Genomic DNA, 16,422 nt, shown 5'->3' with positions numbered 1-16,422 from the left:
TTTAATTTTTTATCAATTTAAATTTTCACAGTTGCACAAAATTATGGGTTTTAAGCATTGTTTTCTATTTTTATCTATTTAATTTTTCATAGTTGCAGGAAAATATGGGAGGGGTTAAGACAATAACTATTTAATGACCGGTTTCAGAGTAGCAGCCGTGTTAGTCTGTATTCGCAAAAAGAAAAGGAGTACTTGTGGCACCTTAGAGACTAAGCTACAGCTGTAGCTCACGAAAGCTTAATCTCAAATAAATTGGTTAGTCTCTAAGGTGCCACAAGTACTCCTTTTCTATTTAATGACAGTATATGTTGTGATTCAAAAAGTTAGTTTTACACCAGTTAAAACACAAACTGTCAACATCACATATCAAAACGTACAAAATAAATATCCTTAAATCAAACTCTAATATGCTCTCAAGCAGCAATTTTCTCACTTTTTCTATGCATAAATTACAATTATTATCAATGGCAATATTTTTCATACATTTGTGTATGTATGGTGAAATTGACATTTACCAATAAAAATCTAATTTTTCCAAGCCTAGTCATGAACAAGTGAAGTAATTTAAGCCTGGTTTGCCTTAAACTTGATTGATGAGAAATTTGATCTTGATGATATTATTTTAGGAAATGCAACCTGCAGAGAAGATATTCAAACCAAGTCTACACACTGTATATGAAAAAAATTCATGCACAATTGCACACAGCTAAATGCCAATAAGTGTATGTACCAGAACTAGTCCATAATTAAAATATGCCTGAATTATCTATGAAACCTGAAGTTCCTTACCAGCATCCAGTGCTGCTGCAAACATGAAAAATGTTACCATTTATTCACTACATCATTCCTAAAAAATCACTGAATCTCATGTATTTCAATGGGGTCAAAAGATGGTGGGACAACGACCCTGTTTATAAGTTTGTAACTTATGGTGCTATATGCCTAGAAAAAAGTAGGTCCAGGTTACAGAACCTGCAGAGAGGTGAATTTCATCCAGTCTGCAACATATCTCTCTCGAACAGGACATACAGATCTCAGAGGCACAGTTTTCACAACCACCACAAAAAGAATAGTTTATTGCTGCATATCTGAGAATAAAGAACTTCCTCATACTACTCTGACCAAGGGCAATATTATTTTCAAAGAATAGGTTCAAATTTTACAGGAGATGGAATAGTAAAAATGACACCTAATTTTTTTGTTATAAATTCTTTTTAGCTGTACATACAGCAATGTATATGTTGGGTATCCTTCCTTTGTTCCCCACTCTCACACCTTGAATAACAGGAAAATATTTAAATGCTCCCCAACCCCCAATTTTTAAGAAATATTTTCCTTTTAAAGTCAAATGCATTAAATTTCTTTTTCTTAAAAATGAGTTCTTCACCCTCTATATAGAAGCTTTCAATTGCTTTTCTTTCTTTGTTTTAAGAGACAAAGAAGGCTGGAAAACTGATTTTAATTTTTTTGTAATAATTTAATAAAGCTACTAAAATTACATCTAACGCTTCCATAATGGGTCTGCTGCTCAAGCAAAGCTCTCATTTAAATCACTGGGAATTTTTGCCCAAGTAACAATGGCAAGAACAGGGCCAAAGAGTTAAGAAAAAAAATTATTTTGTTAAAACAGGGGCACTCAAATTTGCAGAACAGGGGGTAAAATTAACTTCTATTTCTATCTGTAGAGTGCCCATCACCATAGCATTTAATGCCCAGTCCTGCAAAATTTATGCTTAACTTTATGCAAATTGATCCCATTGATTTCAGTGAGACTACTCACATGCATAAAGTTAAGCATATGCATAAGCCTGTACACGATCAGGCGCTAAATTTGCCAGGAGCAAAAGCACGACGGCTAATTTACAGATAAAGGGCCCAGACATGACCACATTTATATCGGCAAAGCTACTCGTGTGAATCTGGGCTCAATCACATCAGTTTTTTAAACTACCAATAAACACACATAGCTCTAATAATCTGCTGACACTCTAATCTATTTTGTTAGATTAAAAGCCAGTTGCCTCCATTAACCAGCAATCAAAACCTGAAGCTGATTGATTTTGTCTTCACACAGCTACAGATAGAAGGCAGCTGTGGACTGCATTTTAGAACTCTTCGGTCCACAGGTCGCAGTTTTAGGATTGTGAGCTGCTGGGTCAAAAGAATTGAGAGAATTTCAGTTACACACAGTATTTTTTAAATTCATCCTTTAAAAAAAAATTGGGGTGATAAGGAAACAAAATACCCTTAAAATCCACAACATCATTTATAATGGGTAGCGGGAGAATAAATACTTTTTAACGTTGTCTCTGAGGGCTGAAGACTAATAAATACATTATAATTGCAGAGCTGTTTGGAATTTTTGTTGTGGGGGTCTGAACTGCATATCAGTAAGAAGGCAGAGCACATTATAACCAGGGGGTTGTAACTAGGCAATTGAAGCAGCATGATAATGGGAGAACAGGGTATTAGGGACAGAGAAACATGACAGAAAAGCTGAAGTAACTATGTTTATGCTGTCAAGAAAGAAGATCCTGAGTTTATCCTAGGGCATGTCCTCCTCATTCTCACACGAAGAATAAGAGAGATGGTGGAAGCTGCCCTTGTTTGAACTGAGGTGAGGAAAGCTAAGTATTAACTAGCCATTGAACTGAACTAGTTGAATAAACCCAACGGAAGAAAATATTCTCTCTGCACCTGAAAAGGCTACTGCTGTCAAAAGCTGGCTCAGCATGTCAGCAAATTCTGGTTCTAGGTGCTTAGTCAGCAATTTCCACCAGTTCGGTGGTTTGACTTTAAACTTCAACAGCAAACATGTACTGCTTGAAATTTTTTGTATGTAGTTTAAATTATTTTAATAGATTATAGTAAATTTATGCCTTAATATAGGCTGACAATTTCAAATTTAATTTTCAACAGGTTTATTTTAAAAAGAAAAATGCATTTAATTTAAATAAAAAAATCTGAATTCAATTTCAAAAGAATCAAAAAATTTTAAATCCATTTTTATCCACTCCGACCCCTGGGCCTATGCCAATAGAGGGTAGAACTCTGGCACTGCTGGGGATGAAGTGGGCGGTGATCTACCTCCTGGCAGGGATGGGGGGTTGCTTTCTACCTCTGGGCCAAGGTGGGGGGGTGGGGAATGCTCCTGCCCCTGATGAGGATGGGGAAGACTGCTGTCCATGGTAGAGAAGGGGGGAAGTTCCTGCTTGGGTAGGGATGGGGGCTGCTCCTGCCCTGGTGATGACTGGTACTACTCCTGGGGAGACTGCTCCTGGCCCTGGTGGGGATAAGGCTGCTGCTCAAATTGGGGGGGGGCACGGCTCCTAGCTCTGATGGGGATGCTGCTCCTGCCCCTCATGGGCTGGGTGCCTGACCATGATAGAGGGGTATCCCTACACCTGGAGGAGATGGATGGGGAGCTCCCTGCTCATGATAGGGGGAGGGTCCTTGCTCCTAGAGAGAATGGGCAGGGCATCCCTGGACCCTAACCGCAATGGGGGTGACGGTCCCAGTATGTGGTGGGGGTGAGGGGGCAGGGTGGTCCCTGCCCTGGATGGGAGGGTCACTGCCTCTGGTGGGGATGGCCGGGGGGGCCCCTGTCCATGATGGGTGCCCAGCCCCTGGGGGGGTCTCTGTCCATAATGGGGATCCTTGCTCCTGGTGGGGTTGGGCGGGGGGTCTCTGCTCCTAGGGGATAGGTGGGGGGTGCCTGCCCCTGGGGGGGTCTCTGCTCCTAGGGGGATGGGAGTGGGTCCCTACCCCTGTGGGATAGGTGGGAGACCCCTTCCCCTGTCCATGATGGGGAGGTCCCTGCTCCCGGCGGGTTCGGCTGGGGCTCCCTTCCCCTGGGGGGATGGGCGGGAGGTCCCTGTCCATGTCGTTGATGGGGGGTCCCCGCCCCTGGGGGGATGGACAGAGGGTCCCTGTCGTCGAGGGGGGGTCCCCGCCCCAGGGGGATGGGCGGGGGGTCCCTGTCGTCGAGGGGGGTCCCCCGCCCCTGGGGGGATGGGCAGGGGCTCCCTGTCGTCGAGGGGGGGTCCCCCGCCCCCAGGGGGATGGGCGGGGGGTCCCTGTCGTCGAGGGGGGGGTCCCCCGCCCCTGGGGGGATGGGCAGGGGCTCCCTGTCGTTGATAGGGGGTCCCCGCCCCTGGACGGATGGGGGGGTCCGCGCCCCTGCGGGGATGGCCTGGGGTCCCTGTCGTCGATGGGGGGTCCCCGCCCCTGGGGGGGATGGGCTGGGGTCCCTGTCGTTGGGGGGGGGGGTCCCCGCCCCTGGGCGGATGGGGGGGGTCCCTGTCCCGGGGTCCAGCCGTGTCTCCGAGCCGGGGGCACCGCCCCACAGGAGGCAGCAACTTTACCCGTCGCCTCGCGCCCCTTCCCGCCGGCCCCGGCTCCGGCCCCGGCACGAGGCGCCCCCGCCCCGCCCCGCCCCGCCCCCGCCGGCGGAGCCTCGCGCCGACAGGGGAGGGGCCGTCAGGAGGAGCGGCTCCGCCTCGGTCACGTGGCGCTGGGACAGCCTGGGCGGGAAAAGGGGCGGAAGGGCGGCGCCATTTTGTGGGAGGGAGAAAGGAGGGGAGGTGTGAGGGGACAGGGAGGGGGTATACCGGGAGCGGGAGGGTTGGGAGGAGGGGGAAGAGCGGAGTGCGGGGATAGGGAAGTGTATATGAGACTAGGGAAGGGAGGGGAAGGGCAGGGCTTGAGGGGAGGGAGGATAGGAAGGGGTATATGGGGGAGAGGTTGGGGAGAGACATATGGGGAAAGGGTGGGGAAAGGACTTGTGAGGGGATAGGGACGGGAGAGAAGTCAGGAGGGAAGGTGTGAGGGGTTGGGGAGAAGTGAAGTGGGAGATATGGTGGGGGAGGGGATAGGGAGGAGGGTGATGGGGAGTGGGAGGTAGGGGAGGGAATAGGGAAAAGTGGAGTGGGGGTAATGGAGGGGATGGGGAAGGGGGATAGGGAGGAGTGGGAGGAGAGAGAGGGAGGGGATAGGAGAGGAGGGCCAGAGGATATATGGAAAGGTGGGAGGATATGAGGGGACCGGGCATACAGGGAGAGGATGTGTGAGTGGGAGGGGAGGCGTGAGGGTGTGGAGAGGCGGAGATGCAAAGGAGAGGTGTGAGGGGAATATGGAGGCAGGAAGAGGTTAAAGGGAAGGTGTGTGATGAATATAGGGTGGAGGAGCTGTGAAGGGGAGCTTAGGGGGAGGCATAATGGAAGGTGGAGTGGTGTTGGATGAGTGAGAAGAAGTGTTTGGGGAGTGAGAAGTCTGAGGGAGGTGTATGGAGAAGGACTCGTTGAGGGAAGGGGTTTGCTCTATAATGGCACCATGGGAAAAGAAGCGTGAAGAAGAAAGTGATTGCTTAGAGGAAGGGATGGAAGTATGAGAGGGCTGTAGGGGGGAGTGTAAGGAGAGAGAAGAGGTTTATGAGGAGGAGGAAGGGAGAAAGTATAACAGTGTAGTTGGGAGAAGGTGTGAGAGAGGAGAGAGAAGTGGAGAAAAAGCCGATGAGACGGTGCTGTGACTGTTTCCCTAACTCCACCCCCCCCCAAAAAAGGTGGCTACATTTACTTGTCCCCTGAACATCTTGCTAAGGCAACAGCACATCACGAACCAGAAAAACAGAAAACTGTGATGAACTTACCCTTGCTTGAAATCGGGGTAAAGTGTACTAATTCTAACATTGGTTTATGGAGGTTTACTTTGTCTACGGTAGGGATTTGCTCTCGTGCAACTACACTGGTGGCTGAACATGAGGCAAATCACGAGTGTAGGCAAGGCTATAGAGGAGAAGACTCGTCTTTTGTCAGCATGGATTCCAATATTCCATTGTGTTACAGGGTGATATGTTGCAGGAGGTGACAAGAGAGAATTGTACCATGCCTCACATGATTGCCAACAGTAAATTGGTTAGTCTCTAAGGTGCCACAAGTCCTCCTTTTCTTTTTGCGAATACAGACTAACACAGCTGCTACTCTGAAACCTGACACAGTCATGAAACTGGGCCTCATTCAGGACTACTTTGCTCCTTGTGTAGTTATGAACAGTAGTGCAACGTGTAAGTAAAATGCCATTAGATCAAAATGGTAGTTTTACTCCCCCTTTCAATAGGTGTACATAGCTACACCAAGTGCAAGGGAGTGAGGAACCAAGCCTAATGTCTTTATTCATGATCATGGTTATTAGCCTTGGTGTGCTAACTAAATTTAAATTTGGGTGTTACAATTCTATCTAGTAAAACCCTTTTTGACAGTTTCATTTGAAGAAACAGCTGGTGTGTTCCATCCGTCCCAAAGGGGCTGAATTTCAGTGGCAGGTAAGGTGAAATCTGTGTGCATACTGATCAGTGAGATAAAACTAGTATTAAGTTGATACTCAGTATTACATGCTTGACAAGTGGTCAAAACTTTGGTTTTATATTTCAACAGCTATCCCTTCACACTGTAAATTTCTCTAATGTACTTTGGTTTTCAGCTTAAAACAACATCACCAAGAGAGATGTGAACTTCCACCATTTACCTTAATACAGTATCATGTTCAATTTATTTCAGTTCAAATTTAAACACTAATTGTGACCAGTCAAATAAAGAACAATGTTAACTGTTTCAGCACTTGAACAAGCACATCAAGTTAATGCACTTAATATAACAGGACCTATTATAGTCTACTATTTCCATGGATATGAAAACACATTCTATGTCAATAAAGCTGCAAAATGAGAACAAGGAAATAATCAAATATTCTTTTGATTATATAATTGTGACATTTGATACTATCCATCGCAATTAAATAAAGGTAGATTTCAAAGTACTATCATCTTCATAGTTTTGGGACTGCCATGATGAGGTTGGCAGGATTATGTGACATTTTTATATAAAGCCCATTTTGCACTGATGTAAATGACAACATAGAGTGCAGGGTTGTCCTGAATTAGGCTCAGTTTCATTACTGTGTCAGTTAACCACAATTGTTGGCAATCATATTCAGACATGGTACAATTCTGTCAAGTAGGTTTGGCTGAGAGTGACTCCCTGAACTTGAGGATGCATAAGGAGGCCCCAAGCTTCCTATCTCCACCCCAGGTAATCAAGCTCAAAGCCTTAAAAAGTTGCTAGACACATTTCAGAAGAAAACAGATGGCACCTTACTCTAGATAGAAGCTGGACATAGAGTTTTGAAAATATAAGACATGCCCTGTGTATGTTTTAGTGTTTTTAATTGTTTGATTTGGAGTTTAAAGCCTATTAATCTGAACAAAGGGAATGTGTCCAGAGATTTTTTAACCTGTTTTATTACTGGTTGCACCAGAAAACCTGCAAATAAACCTGTAGTCCAAAAAAACTCCAATTTGTTTTGAGCCATGTGAACCATACGAAACCACATACGTTAATCTCAATAGTTAAATTGTATATGTTCAGGATGGAGAATAGCTAACTTTTTAAAATTACCATTTAAATGTTTTTACTGTCAAGTTAGAAATCATACGCCAAATTTATTCCTAGTGCGACTCCAAATCAGGCATGAATTTGGACCTATATATATTTAAAATGTTCCTATTTTCTGATATCACCGCTGAGATGATTAAAACGGAAGAGATTTTAAATGGCTTGTTTACTTGTCATCACTATGTTTTTGGAATAGCCTTCTGTCCCAGAATGTGTTCTAAGGCCACTTTTGCTACTAATATTATAGTCCAGGTCATGCTGAGAGAAGAGTCTTCTGGAATCACCTGAATCTCAGTAAAATAACTCAGAAGAGAAAAGAAAGGGAAAAAGATCACAGAATTGAAAGTATGTCACCTACAATGCTTTTAAAACTGCAGTGACCCAGTACCCGCCTACTGTTACTGCAGTCTATTGGTTAAAGCAGGAACAATTTATGATTAGATAATTTGTATTTATAATTAAACGCTCAATCTTCATGTGAGATCCTCTCGTATGTGAGTAGCCCTATTAAAATAGGACTGAAGATGTATTAGAGGTGTCCAGCAGTGTCAATTGTCATTTTAAACTTCGTTATTTTAAAAAAAGCACAAACAAAAATGCTCTTTTGGGACATTAATCCACATGTTGTATGACAAGTCTCACTTTGGAGTAAATTTTAATTTCCCTATTGTAAATCTCGGAAGATACAAGGTTTATAAAACTCCTAGCTCATTATTTACTGTTTTATTAGCAGTACTAATGATGCTCATATATATATCTATAAAATTTATCCCATTTTACAGAGAGTTAAACTGAGGTACAGATGACCTGTTTCATCATTGCACTGCACCTTGTATAGTCATTTACACCAATGGAAAGTGGGTATAAAATGCTTCTGTAGCATTTTTGACTCACTTTGCTCTGGTGTAAATGACTGCCCAAGGTACACAATAATGGCGAGTTGGGCCCAGAAAGATTTACTGATTTGCATGCTCTACAATGGGACAGTGACATTTTAATTTATTGTTTAAAAGGACAGATCTTTAGCTGTGAAATTGGTGCAATTCCATTAATAACAGTGGGGCTGTGTGAGCATTTGCTTTATTTGAGGATCTGGCTTGAGGTTTAAAAAGCTGTTTAAGATTTTTATTTTATGGGAGTTGGTATGACCTAGTGATTAGAGCACTGGACTGTGACTCTGGAGACCTAGGTTCTATTTCTGGCTCTGCCATGGGTCTGCTTTGTTAACATGGACATGTGACTTCACCTCCCTATGCCACGGTTTCTCCACGTGTAAAAAATGGGCATAATGATGCTGAGCTGAAAAAGAGCTCCATATAGCTGCCAGCTTTCTGACTGCAGAAAATCAAATACCCTGTCATGTCCCTTTTCCAAGGCCCCACCCCTTCTCTGAGGCCATGCCCCCACTCACTCCATTCATCTTCCTTCCCTCGCTTGCTCTCCCCCACCCTCACTCACTCACTCATTTTCACTGGGCTGGGGCAGGGTGTTGGGGTGCGGGAGGTGGTGTGGCTCTGGGGTGGGGCTGCGGATGAGGGGTTTGGGGTGCAGGAGGGGGCTCTAGGCTGGGGGTGTGGGGCCGTGGGTTTCAGAGTATGGGAGGGGGCTGCAGGCTGGGGGAGGACTTGGGCTTTGGGAGGGAGTACGGGCTCTGGGCTGGGGGTGTGGGCTCGGGGGGGGGCAGAAATGAGGGGTTTGTGGTGCAGGAGGGGGCTCCGGGCTGGGGCACGGGGTTGGGGCATGGGAGGAGGTTTGGGGTGTGGGCTTCAGGCAGCGCTTACCTCAGGTGGCTCCAGGGAAGCGACCAGCGTGTTTCTCTGGCTCCTAGGTACAGGGGTGGCCAGGGGCCTCCATGCACTTCCCCCAGGCTAGCCAGTGGGAGCTGCAAAGCTGGCGTTTGGGGCGGCGCCATGGGGATGGGCAGCACACGGAGCCCCCATTACTGCCCTTGCGCCTAGGAGCCAGAGGGACATGCAGGCTGCTTCCAGGAATTGGAAGTTGTGCACGGAGTTGGCCGCTTTTAGCGGGACATTTAGCAGGGAGCCACCAGGTCCCTTTTTGACCAGGCGTTCCAGTTGAAAACCGGATGCCTGGCATCCCTAGCTCCATGTGACTCGAAAGCCTGTCTCTCTTACCAACAGAAGTTGATCCAATAAAAGATATTACCTCACCCACCTTATCTCTCATTTTTAAAGCACTTTGAAAGGTGCTGCAGAATTACAAAATATTATTGTAACTTGTCCCTTTCTCTAGTTTTGAACAGTGGATTTGTTGGCCAAATTCTCTGCTGGTGTAAGTGAGTGACACTGTCCTGAAGTCAGTGGAGCTGCTCTAGTTATTCAGAATGGCAGGACCTAGCTGTGGGGAAGCCTCCTGTCACTCTAGTAAGTTTTTTTTGGGGGGGGGGGGTGAGGTGGGGGGGGTTGTGTTTGTTTATTTGGTTTTTAAGTGTATTGAAAAGAGAAGGGGAAATGACTGTAAAATTAAGGAAATGTAATACAATTTTAAAATATGTCTTTCTTTAAAAAAATCAATATCACCTTCTTCACATGTGGAAATGTGCCCTGGGCATGAAGAGCTTGGTTGATGGTAACATCCTTTCAAGAAGGAAGTTGGTTTGAGCTATGTTGTCCCATGTGTAAGCCTAATTAGCAATTTTTGTGGCTTCTTGCCAGGATTTCTGGACAAGATAGACTTCATTATACCTATTAAACTTTTCAGGTTGAGGTGGAAAAGCTCTACATAAAAATATTGTTCATGTGTGAATAAGGATTCATTTCATTACTTAAAATTACTCTATAAGCAGTTCTGATTATGCAGAATGGAATGCAGGTATGAAAGGGGAACAACAACATCCTTCATCTTTATTTCCTTTCACACACATTTTAGTCAAACTATTTTGTGTTCAAAATTCCTGTACAAATTTGACAATAGAAGCCATTGCATGGCCCTGTGTCCTTCATTAAACGTTACATTCCTGATTAGGTTAGCTTTCAGCAGTTTGGCAGGCTGATCGCAAGGCCATTTACAGCCAGGAAATAGTGATGATGCTTTGGCTGCAGGCGGCTATGCAAACCCCTTTCTCTTTCCTCCCTCTGTTAAACTGTCACTGCACTCAGTTTGCACTGCACTTTTATAGTGTAATGCACCAAAATAAACCCTTCCATAGTCCCACCCAGGTATAAACAGAATGTATATCTAATTCAAATTCAGCCAATCAAAGGGTATAAACAAAGCAGAAAGCCCTGCCTCTTGATTATTAATTACTCACACTGGTCAATCACATTTAACCTGTCTAATCAGGATGCAGGGTGATGCATATAGCCCTTCCCATTCCTTTCTGAGCTGCTCCACTTTTGACCAATCAGGAAAGGTCTTTCTCGCTCTGGCAGAACCAGTTTTTAATTGGTATGCTGAGGACCCTTGCTTGAGCTGTACTTTGTGCTGCCTGAACACAGAGCCAGTTTGAAATTGTGCTTGAATGTACTGTAGTGCTAGTAGAATTCAGTATATAAACTCAAAGTATATTGATTGCTTAAATGTGCGTGCTCTCAGTGTATGTAGCTATGCCTAATATCCAAAACAGTCATAAGATTTTGCTGGCTACTTTGGCTTTCATGGCCAACTATAAAAAAAACAAAATATTGTTAACATGTATAGTGAAATGAAAGACATTTTATTTTTTGTCTTAGCACTAATTAAGGACCTGATCCTGCAAACATTTACTACCTAGCACAGTGCTTACTCTTAGTGGGAAGTCTTTGCAGAATTTGGCCCTAAAACTGTAAATAATTGAGTCATTTTTTTTGTTAAATATAACTTTTTGTTTTAGATCAAAGTCAGTATGTTCACTTGGTGTTAAAATGTTAAAGAGGACATACATTTAAAAAAAAATCCTTCCTTTCCCTAGCGAAATTAGGCTTGTAATTCCTTTTCATAGTAATTGACTCCCCTCAGGAAGACTGGTGATATTACAGTGCTTCCTCAGTTTAACCTTTTAGCCAGTGATACCATTACTAGAAGGGGATGGGGAAGAATTATTTTTAGTACCTAATTTTCCCATTAGCCTGCTGAATGTAACTGGTCCTTGCTCAATAAGTGAGAACCCAAAGTATGTGATTAGTTTATCCATAATTTCTCTAAATACTAAAAATCATGTTTTCAATCATTTTGATTACGAAGTACAGTTATAACAAAAATTATCATTTAAAACAACAGACTACTGTGGCAACTACAAATGGTTATGAGATGTAGTTTTCTGTTCCATACCTATAAGCTTTTTTGAAATCAAATGGCTGGGCAATCTAAGAATCACAGTAATTAGTGTTACTTGCCTCCAAGGAAACCTTTCTCTATAGTTAGAAAGAAGTACATCCCTTTGTAACCACCTGTGAAGTAACAAAGGCCACAATCTCATAAACACTTATGCACATGCTTAATTTTAAACACATGTGTTAAGGAAATGAATGTTTCCAGGGCTGGAGCTGATGGGATATACCAGGAAGGCACAGTATGAATATAATTAATAATTGGTAATTAGTACATACCAGGGGTAAAATCCTGGCCCCATTGAAACTTCTACAGACTTCAGTGGGGCCATGATTTCACTCCAGATCTCATCTAAATCAAGATATTGTATGGTGGGAATTAGCTGATGAAATTTATTTTATAAAAGTATGATTAATAATTACCCAAGTCCAGAAAACACATTTTAGGGGAGGAAAGCAGCAGTCATTAAATATTAAAGGTGTAAATAAATTAAATTTGTATTTACTTGCATGATATTTTGCTTTGCTTTCACAGAGCAGTGGTGCATTTGTGTTGTCTGTTGTAAACAGGTTAGTTTTAATAAGTTTAGTGTTTTTATGGTTAGTAATAGCATTACTACTTTGCACTTGTTCATGTACCTTGTGCATCCATTAAAATGATTAAATACATTTTTATTGGTTTATTTATCTGAGTCACTTTATTGCTGCTACAGAAAGATGAAGTGATTATAATCCAGAGACTGAATTACATCAAAAGTTTCTATAACTACTAACCATTCCAGTTTTCACTGAAGTCATATTTTCCTCTTAAGTTGAGTGAGATGTATCCAACTGCATTAATATGGTGGGCTGAAAACGTTGGTGCTTAATAAATAACTGTAGCAGGAACATTTTAAACTCAGTAATAATATTGATGTTAGGATCTCTTACAAACTATGCAAACTACAGATACATATTTTAAAAATTAAAATAATAATGTTTAGCATATATATTTTTATAAAGCACTATACAAACATTAATAAGCTTGTTCTTACGACTCTTAGGTCTTGCTTCCGTAAACACTTATATAAATGTTAAAGTTTTAGCACGTGAGTAGTCCTGTTGACTTCAGTGAGACTACTCAGATGCTTGAAGTTAAGAATGTGTATAAATTTTTTCCAGGATCGGGGCCTTAAACCCTGATTCTGCAGTGAGCTCTACATGGATGCATTCCAGGATTGGGGCCTAAGAGCTAATTAAACAATAAAGACAAGACAATAATAACTATCAAGTTGAAAACCCTCAAAGAGGGATTGAACCTGCTACTATTGAAGTCAGTGAAAAATGCCTATTGATGTTAATGGGATCAGGATCAAGCCGTTAAAGTACATCTACCTTTCCACACACTCCCATTAAAATGATGATTGACCCCATAACCAAGAGAGAGAGTAAACTTGCTAAATTTTATTGATTTGAGGCCCAAATTCAAGAGGTGTTGGTCACTCTCCTATCCCACTGTAGATGGAACCCTTTAGGCCTTGTCTATTTTAAGAAAGATTTTGGTGGGAGCCCTAGTGTAGAGATCCCGCCATCTGTGACATAATTTTCAGAACCATGTTGAATAGACTTGCTTCCAGAAAAGTTGGAAGACAGTGGGCCCCAATCCTGCAACGAGTTGTGCCCTGGATTGTGGCCTATATCATTTGACCCTCCGGGAAGCAAGTCTGTTCCACACTGTTGAAACTGTGGGGGTAATTAGCAGGCTGTCTACCTTGGGTTGCTAACATGGGTGTCTGCAACGATTAAAAAAAAAAAAAAATCTTTACTATAGATGGGGTCTGAGAGAGAGACTTTCATTTTGAGCTCGTTTCAAAGACAGTTTTAAAATTATCTGTTTGATGAAGGGATTTTGAAGTGTGTTTTGTTGAGATCTTCAGTGGGGCATGGTCTAAGACATTTTAATATGGGTGCCAGTGAAAACATCTTTACATAAATAAATATCTTTTAATCTCTAGTGATACTGCCTGAAGCTGCAACAATTTGGAGCAGTGAGCTTAGCTTTTTAAAAATATAAAAAATAGGTTTTTAAGTGTTCTTGAAATAAACACTCATATGTATCCAGATGCTGCAAAATGTTTCCTCATGAGGGAGATGCATTATAAACTGCCTTAAAATTACATTTGAAAAATGAACGAGATTTGGCACGTCTGCCTCTTTAAATCTTACTCATTCCAGGTTGACAGCCCTACGGTGTTTCTCTGCCGTTCTCACTTGTGTGTGTGGCTATTTTGAAAGAGGGGGGTGGGGCATCACAAATGTAAATCCTTTGAAAGAGGTGGGGGCAAGTTATACCTGATTTTCTTTTCTTTTTTTAGTAGAGGTGCGTGAATTTTTTTTAAAAAATGAAATAGAATTACAATCGTTATTCTCCCTCCCTTCCTTCTTCCCGTGTTTTGCATTTTAGGAAGCTCTGTTGAAATGTAATCAGGCAGTGAGCTGAACCTCTATGTGTCTGTGCCTGCCGGGGTCCTGCCTCCGGAGCCCGTGCGGGGATGTCTCGGAGACCCCGCGCTGACTGCTGCTCAAACATCACGGTGAGTTTGTTACAATGTAGCAATTTCTCTTTAAATCTCTTAACTCTCTCTACCTGCAACTCAGGGCTGTGACAGGGCGAAAAAAACTGGGGAGGAGGGGGGAAAAGGGAGCCTTGCACCCCTCCTAGGGTAGCATCCCTGTTCCCTTTCCATTGCTCCCCCAATCCAGTTCCCCCCCAAACAGCCTCCTGTTACTGCGTCTGCAGGTCACGTCTACAAGAATACAATGTAGCTTTATAAAACGACACATAACGTTCTATCGTTCCCTGCACAGACAGAGCAGTGGAAGGAGGGGTGCTGGGTGCCCCTTTCTCAGATCCCCACAACCTTCTGGAATCAACCTTCTCCCCCTCCCCCAGTAAAGGGGTGGGGGCTTTGGGGAGGAAAAAAATGAGCAGTTAGTTTGCAGTGTTGGATGGTTATGACTTGGTTTTGATTTCTCGATTGAGGTTGTAAAGCCATCGTCTGTCTCTGTTACCCCACCCCCCACTCCTCTCAAGTAAAAACCAAGAAGGATGCCCACAGATGGGTCTTATCTTATGCTCGATTTTAAAATAAATGTTTTAGTGGAGAGGTGAAGCAAAACAGATTTGCAATGTCAAAATAAGGAAGCCTGATCTTTATGGTTGCTGCTCTGCAAGGTATTACAAAAACGGTACATTGGGATTTGACATGGTATGGTAAAATCAAGCCTGGAGCTCCACTGTGGAGAGAAGACCTGCCAGTTAAGGGTTATCCTTCACTTGCTCCTCCCTTACGAAATTTCAGACTTGTGTTTTTGGTATTGTTTTGCAAACCTGTGTGTGTCTGCTCAGCACTGATTGATTAAAAAAAATGCAGTGCAACTTGGTTACAGTGTCTGGTAAAGAAAACTAAATGAACATTGTTAACCTTTTTTGCAAATGGGTGTCTCACTACTTTTTTGTGGTCCTGAAGTTTGGCTGCATACATTTTAAAAATACATTTGGTAAATAAACCTGCAATTGATTATATTCACACACTCCACATTTTCCATTTGTGTGCCTATTTTGGCTTGACTTAAATTTTAGGTAACAAAAATATTTTTGAGAGAGCATTGCCCCTATTTTGGGGAGTGGAGGGACATTTTAGTATAACACACAATATGTTCTGCTCAGTTTTTTCTTGTGTTTTGCATATCCTTCTCATTGTCAAATCTGTTAAATTTCTGCTAGAATTTATCCAAATATCTGTATACTTAAGGTATTATTGGTAAACAACACACATGCTTCACTGAAAAGTAGTTGAACTTTGGTGAGGTATATAAACTTATTTTAACGCAAAGTATAAGTAGCTTTTCCAAACCAGTTTAGATTGACTGGGACTGAGTGTGTTGCATTGACTGATTCTTTCTCTGTGGTTGACTCAAAGGGTTCTGGTCAAACTCATGTTGTGTGTATTTCTCTGCAGTGGTATTTCTGTGAGTACAGGTGGTACTTATCAAAACTGTCTGTTTACCACCACGTACACAAGGAAAAGTGTTTAGAAATATCTTTATATGGGGCTGAGATGCACTGATTCTGTTGTGCTCAGGTTAGGTTTTAAAATGGCATTTGAAAAATAAGATCACAGTATTGTGCTTCATCATCCACTGAAGTGTGTGTAGGGTATTATTGCTTTTCAATGCTAACTAAAAATATTTTCAGTTTTGCAATCAGTATTTTATTATTAAAATAATTGCACTAAACATCCATGATCTTTCTAGAACAAGAAGTCAAAGTGATATGGGTGGCTTTATTTCATTTGTTATTTAGCCTCATTTATTGGTGAGCTTCAGAATAATAGACATGTGGATGTTTCCTTTTTAAGTGCTTGAGCAGTCAAGTATTTCGCTGTAATGAATCTACTTGTGAATTTTTACAGATTACATCATTTAGTGTCAAAATCCTACAGTAGTCTCTGCATTCTGTTCTTTGTTTGGTCTTCTTGCTAAGCAGAGCATTCAGTTATTACTGTAAGAGTAATGCAACTTTTAAAATTGATCATATGCAGCAGCTTTGAATTTTTCTTTCTTCCTTAAAGAGTTCTGATTCCAAAAATGAAGAGTGTAATTGATTGTTCAGGGCTGCTATTTTCATGGCTGTAGTTTAGGCACATGTGGCATTTGCATGAATG

General features: G+C 42.4%; 2 protein-coding genes across 5 annotated transcripts in view; one reads left to right on the top strand and one right to left on the bottom strand.

The window, feature by feature from the left end:
- Window positions 1–2,113, bottom strand: part of ZNF541 (zinc finger protein 541) — a 56,106-nt gene extending 53,993 nt beyond the window's left edge. The window contains exon 1 of the mRNA XM_084612089.1: window positions 2,045–2,113. The gene's annotated coding sequence lies outside the window, so the exon portion shown is untranslated. The remainder of the gene's footprint in view (window positions 1–2,044) is intronic.
- A 12,104-nt stretch (window positions 2,114–14,217) lies between these two features.
- The window catches only part of BICRA (BRD4 interacting chromatin remodeling complex associated protein), a 114,976-nt gene continuing 112,771 nt past the window's right edge, over window positions 14,218–16,422 (top strand). For 2 of the 4 annotated variants that reach the window (XM_084612874.1, XM_084612872.1), the window contains exon 1: window positions 14,218–14,289. The gene's annotated coding sequence lies outside the window, so the exon portion shown is untranslated. The remainder of the gene's footprint in view (window positions 14,290–16,422) is intronic. The other 2 variants (XM_084612873.1, XM_084612875.1) reach the window with 2 other exon arrangements.

Source organism: Lepidochelys olivacea, assembly GCF_965140295.1.
Source record: "Lepidochelys olivacea isolate rLepOli2 genome assembly, chromosome: 23".
Classification (NCBI taxonomy): domain Eukaryota; kingdom Metazoa; phylum Chordata; order Testudines; family Cheloniidae; genus Lepidochelys; species Lepidochelys olivacea.
Note: the sequence above shows the minus strand (reverse complement) of the source record. Positions and strands in the feature narration are given on the sequence as shown.